Genomic DNA, 6,019 nt, shown 5'->3' on the forward strand with positions numbered 1-6,019 from the left:
CAGTGGAAGAGGCGGCTTTTTGCACGGCGAGGCCCTGGGTTCACTCCAGCCCCAATACGTCACAAGCCCCGTCTCTGTCACCCATGGAGTTCTGAGGGAACAGCAGAGGACCGATAGGGTCGCTGCTGTTGTCGATCTGGTTTTTCTCTCATTCTGTCAAAGACACTTCTTTTTTCATTCCTAACACTGTTGATTATGAAAGGGGCAATTTCTTTAGATTTGAATAAAAGCGGGCAAAAGGACCAGCTCCTCAAGTCCCCGCTCGCCTCGCAGAGGCTCGGACACGAGGGTGCAGAGCGAAAACCACCTACCGAGAGTGGGGTTCGAACCCACGCGGGCAGCTGCCCATTGGATCTTAAGTCCAACGCCTTAACCACTCGGCCATCCCGGTGCCGCAGGCGCGCCCCGCTTCTTTTCATACTGCTTACCCCTGTCGCACGCACACCGCTCTCTACCCCGACTGCATTCGGTCTGACCTCTCGTTCCATCGCTTCTTCCTGGAGAAATCTGCTTTTGATTCCAAAGGAAAAACCAGCGGCGGCGGCGCGGGGTCCCGACCCGCGCGGAGCAGCCCTGCCACCGCACCGCGCCCAGCGCGCCCCGGCTTCTTCGCAGACTCTTTGAACGCTGGGCTGGAGCCGCCTGGGCAGGTGGCGGGAGGGTGCGGAGCCCCCCCACGGGCCAGCCCACCTGATTCCAAATCGAGCTCGTCCTGCCGTAAAGGCGCAGACCCTGGCGGACACAGTGACTCGGAAGTGTCCACCCGAGCAGCTGGGCCCGGTGTGGCTGCGGGCGGCTAGGGCGGCGCAGAACTCAAGCTGCTCTCGGAAAAGCTGGCACCGGCAGCAGTCAGGCCTCGCCCGGGGACCAAGGGGGGACCAAGCGATTCCAGGACCCTCCTGCAAGGACCCTGGCCAAAGAGACCCAGGGTGGCCCCACGACCTTCACTTCACCGAGCACCGGGAGAAGGAAGGGCTCTCAGTCGCCGGAGGCGCTCGGTAAAAGCAGGGGCCACAAACTGCCACGGGGAATTTCAGCTCCCAGGTGGGAAGTCTGGGCGTCCCACCTGGGAGGAGCCGTGCCGAGCCGAGACCCTGAAGCAGGGTGAGAACCTCACGGTTCCGAGACAGTGCAGGCCGGCGGTGCATATTCTGCTCCTTGTTATTCAGGCGGTGGGACACCTGAAGCACCCAGCGTGGGAGTCAGTGAAGGATCCTCCCCAGGCCTCAGCGGCTGGCGAATCACAAGCCCAACCCTCTCCTGGATGCTCCTTCTCTGCACCAGGTCAAGCCACGCCCGAGGAAGGCCCTGCTGTTCTCTGGCTGCCTGGCCAGATGAAGTTTTCATTCGCAGAAGAGCAGGTGCGACCTGAGAGTTTCTGCCTCTACCAAGAACTGAAGGAAATTTAGGTCTTACTGCTGGAGCAAGAAGAGGCTTGGGGAATGGTGATGGAAGTGTCTGACAGAAGGTTCTATAGACAGCACATTAGGACAAGAATTCCTCATGTTCAGAGACCCAAAGGTTTCAGGGGAGTCTATTAGTGTGCACTACCTAGTAGAATCGATCACCTGTATCGTTTTTAAATATACATTTATCTAGAGAATTGGCATATTACATGTGAAAGTAAAAATAAAGCTATTAGAAGTATATGAAGGAGTGATCCTCTGTGTCAGGGAGCAGCCAGCGAGCAGAAAACTTTTAATAAATGTCAGGGGCTGGGGGTGTTGCTCAATAGCAGAAGCTTGCTTCACATGTGTGAGGCCCTGGGTTCCATCCCCAGCACCACAAAACAAACAAACAAACAAAAAACCAAACTTAAAAGTAAATAATAACCCCCCCATAGATGTATTGAAATCAAGAATAGTAAAATAAAGCACACATAGAAATATAAATAGATGTGGTAATAGTAGAATATATTTGAATTATCTAAAAAACAGTGAGGTGCCATATGGCAAGAAGCCATGCAAATGTGCAATACCAGGACAGCAAGATCAAAAGGACACTGTCAAAGGATAGTACAGGCAATTAGAGAAGAGAAATATATAAAGACTGTACAAAATCTTTGGTAATCACAGAAATAAGAAACAAAAAGAGATATCACTTTACTACCATTACTTTGTAAAAATGTAAAAGCTGAATAAAATCAGTTTCTGCAGGACTAATGATATCAGAGTCCTCATGTCCTGTTGTAGGAGTTTAAATTGATGAAACCATTCTGGGTACATCTAATGAAAATTAAGAATGTTCACGTTATATGGTGGAGCTAATCTCCTAAGTTTAACTCTCATTCCACTCTCAAATTACAGGAAGTATGCATGTGAGGAAGTTAATCAGAGCACCATTTGTGGTCTTTTAAAACTGGAGGAAAAAAACCATCCCTGATTTCCACTATTTGACAGTGGGTAGGTAAATTGTTGTAAATACATACCTTAGAATATTAAGCAATGTCAAAGGTGACTGTAGAGGTCCATACAGCAACATGGATGAAACTTAAAATCATATGACTATTAGCAAAGAACACTGAAGCCAAGGTGTGGGTTTCTGCTTCTGCCTGTGAAGGATCACTGCTATGGGAGTTGTTGTTGTTTAAGGGGGAAAGACCATGGACTTAAAAGTATGTGAAATAACTGATTTTAGACATTCTCCTACTCTCACTGTAGGACTGTAAGTCCCCCACCTCAGTGATATAAAAAGGAAATAAATGAGTATCTTATCAATGTTTTATCTTATTGACTAGGGATTACAGGTCTCAGCACAGTGAGGAGAAATTCACCAGAGCTAGGTAGTATTACTAAATCAAGGACAGAAATGTAGGATTCCAAGGGGGGCCAAAGCAGTTAGAATTGGTGAGACAGAATATCAGAGAGGAGAAATCTGCAAAGAAAGAGCTTCAGAGTTCTGCAGTGGTATCTTTCAACTTTGGTGGAATACTGATTTGTGCATGAGTGGGATAAAGATTCCATGAAGCCAGGAAAAGAAGGACTGGAACTCTGTAAGTTAATCAATTCATGCCAATCACCAAGGTGGGAATAGTCTGTGTTCTCACCAACTATAGTGAGGTTGGGTCGTGAGCCAGTCTCACAAAGGGATAACCTTGCTTTTGGAGCTACATTAGCCCAGTTAGCTTTGAATCCACCCTGAAAAAAATTTTGGAACAAGCCACAGATGGATTGAATAGCCCGCCCCCCCTCCCCCCATAAAGTTATTTAAACCTGTAAGAGAAAGATCCTTGTAATAAAGTTGTAGAAAGTTTAGAAATATGAGTGTTGGCAGTATCATGGAATTTAGAATCCAATGAACTGAGCAATCTAGCTAAGGAAATTTCCAGAAGAATTATGAAGGTGTTTCCCAGTGTTGCCAGATAAGTGATGCCAGGTAAGTTAAAGGAAGCACTGGTTAATATTAATGAACCACAACTTTCTGGGTTAAAACAAACAAGCAAACAATTATCTCTAGCCGCTCTGAAGAGAAAATCATGTTAAAATTAGGAAATGACTTTCAAGCAAAAATCAAATCCAGAGCACTAGCAGAATATGCGGACTGAAAATAAAGCTAAGTCTGAGATTATGAATCCTTTGTTAAGATCCCAGAGTGATTTAGGTGGCATCTAAATAGAAACATTCATCCTTAGGGCTCCCAAAGGCACAGTTCACCTATCTTGTCGGCGGAGCAACAGACCTGCAGATCTCAGGGTGTGGTTCCACAGCATCTTCACAGGAAGCCCAGGGTAGAGGAGGGCTCGTTTTCATAAGGGTTTTGAGTGTGGCTTTTGTTTAAAAGGAGGTGGGAAAGCTTTCTTTTGAAGAAGTCAGATTGTAAATATTTTAGGCTTCGGGGGCCATCGGGTCTCTGTTGCAGCTTCCCACGTCTATTGTTGCAGGAAAGCAGCCACAGACACTCCAGTGGGGCTGAGCACACGGCTGTGTCCCAGTCAGACTTCACAGAAACAGAAAGCCGGATTTTTGCGGGGTGGGGGATAGTTTGCCAATCCCTTGTTAAAGTGTAAACTCCAATCACTTTGACAAAATCGCGAGAAACTTGTAAGAGCACCTGCCTAGCCTGCCGGAGACCCCAGCCATCGCTCGCACCCACCCCGCTGCTCCGCGGCCCCCCACGGTCCCGGGTCTGAACGCTGACAGGCTGGTCCAAGGGATGGAGGGCAGCACACAGCAGAGAGAGGACCTCGGACACTCGTCTTCCCCAGAACACCGCGGGGAGAAGTAGCTAAGAAAAGCGCCCAGCTGCAAGTAGGAGACCTTTCTTTTTAGAGGATGGTCAAGGCGTTGGGAACCCCGCTCCGGGTCCGGGGGCCACCCGCAGGGCGCGGCCGGGCGAGCCAGGACCCTAGCGTCCTCCGCCGCGGGCGAGAGCGGCTGCGCGCCGGCAGGTGGTCAGCTGGGAGGCTTTGGCAGGGTCGTGTGTAGGGGTCACTCGCCTCCTCTGCCTGGGCGCGGGCGACGTTCCCAGAAGACTCAGCCGAAATCGAAACGAATCCGACTCGGGGAGGACGCGGCACTGTGCGGGTGGGAGAGGTGGAACCGTGAGGGGCCGACGGGGGGGACCGACGTGCACCACCTGCAGGGCTGTCCCCGCCTCGCGCAGATGAAGACGTGAAACGAGGGCTCACGGGAAGGTCCACTCACCGCGAGGCGGCCGGCCCTGCCCAGCTGCTCACCTGGCGCCTCCAGGTGGACGGAGCTCTTCTCTGGCTCCTACCCGAGGGTGTCGTCTGTCCAAGGAAACTTCTGCCATGAAACCCCGACCCGCCGAGGTGTGCAGTTCCGTAAAGTAATGCCCCGCAGGGGACCCGGGCGCGGGGCCCTGTGGCTTAGCTGGTTAAAGCGCCTGTCTAGTAAACAGGAGATCCTGGGTTCGAATCCCAGCAGGGCCTTCTCCCTCGGCCGCGGTGCCCGGACGTTTTTGATGCAGGGAAAAGACACCGGGGTCCTCTACCCAGGAGACGCGGCCAAGGAGCCGGACCCCGACCCCTACCTACCAAGGTGGGGTGATGGTGGGTGAGAGGAAAGGCTCCGTCTTCTTCTTTCTCGGAAGAAGGACCGCTGACATCCATCGTGGGCGCCGTGCAGGGTGACCATGCCCCTGGCTAGACGTTTCTCAAGATCGTAAACTAGCGACAACAGGAAATGGAGTCAGTGCCTGCCCTGCGGGAGAGGCCTGCGGGTCCCGGTGACTGGGGGGTCGGCAGATAGAGCAGGGTTCGTCTTAGACGGGGGACACGGACTTCCCCCGGGAGAAGGGGCCAGGGGTGAAGGCGTCCGCCTTTCTGTACGTCCGGCCTCTCTCCTTCCTGCCACGAGGTGTCCACAGGTGAGAGGGCGGACGGCTGGAGAGGCCCAGGTGCGTGATGGGGAAGGAACCGCGGCGACAGCTGGGTGACAGCTGTGTGACCCCCTCCGGGAGGGCCGTCCCCGGGACAGGTGGAGCCCGGGCCGTTGTCCAGGCGAGGGCAGAGCAAGGGCTCTCCAGGGGCGGCCTCCAGCTCCCCAGGAACCCCCGAGCGAGCCGTGCGCACCGACGCTCCTCATCGGGCTGCGACTCCCGGTCCAAAGACTGGACTGTAAAGGAGACCTTCTGGTGGCCACGCAGGTGACAACTCACGACCAAACGGGGGTGTCATGTGTAAAAGGTTCTTACAGTCAGGACTGTCGCGGTTCCTAGTCGGCAACTCGGGAGGCTGAGCACTGCGAGCCCTGAGGCAGCCTCTGCGATCCAGCGAGGCCCTGAGAGTGAGGCCCTGCCTCCGACGCAAGTCAGAGGAGGCCGGGGCGACTCCGTGGTGAGCGCCCGGGTTCGCCCCTGTCACCCTGAAGACGGCTCCCGCCAACCGGCGTGAGAAGGAAAAAGACCGGCTGTCCCCGCCCGGTCTCGAACCGGGGACCTTTCGCGTGTGAGGCGAACGTGATAACCACTACACTACGGGAACGCCTCCCGGGGCGGCGGGCCCTGGGCGAGCCGCCGAGATTCCTACTCACCGGGGCCGTCCGCGGGGCCTCTCAGG

At 53.6% G+C, this 6,019-nt stretch overlaps 2 non-coding genes across 2 annotated transcripts; one reads left to right on the forward strand and one right to left on the reverse strand.

The window, feature by feature from the left end:
• Nucleotides 1-308: 308 nt before the first annotated feature.
• Trnal-uaa lies at nucleotides 309-391 on the reverse strand. The gene has a single exon. It is a non-coding gene; the product is annotated as a tRNA-Leu (tRNA).
• A 4,426-nt stretch (nucleotides 392-4,817) lies between these two features.
• Trnat-agu lies at nucleotides 4,818-4,891 on the forward strand. The gene has a single exon. It is a non-coding gene; the product is annotated as a tRNA-Thr (tRNA).
• Nucleotides 4,892-6,019: the final 1,128 nt, after the last annotated feature.

The sequence above is a fragment of the Marmota marmota genome, unplaced genomic scaffold (assembly GCF_001458135.2).
Source record: "Marmota marmota marmota unplaced genomic scaffold, marMar, whole genome shotgun sequence".
NCBI lineage: Eukaryota > Metazoa > Chordata > Mammalia > Rodentia > Sciuridae > Marmota > Marmota marmota.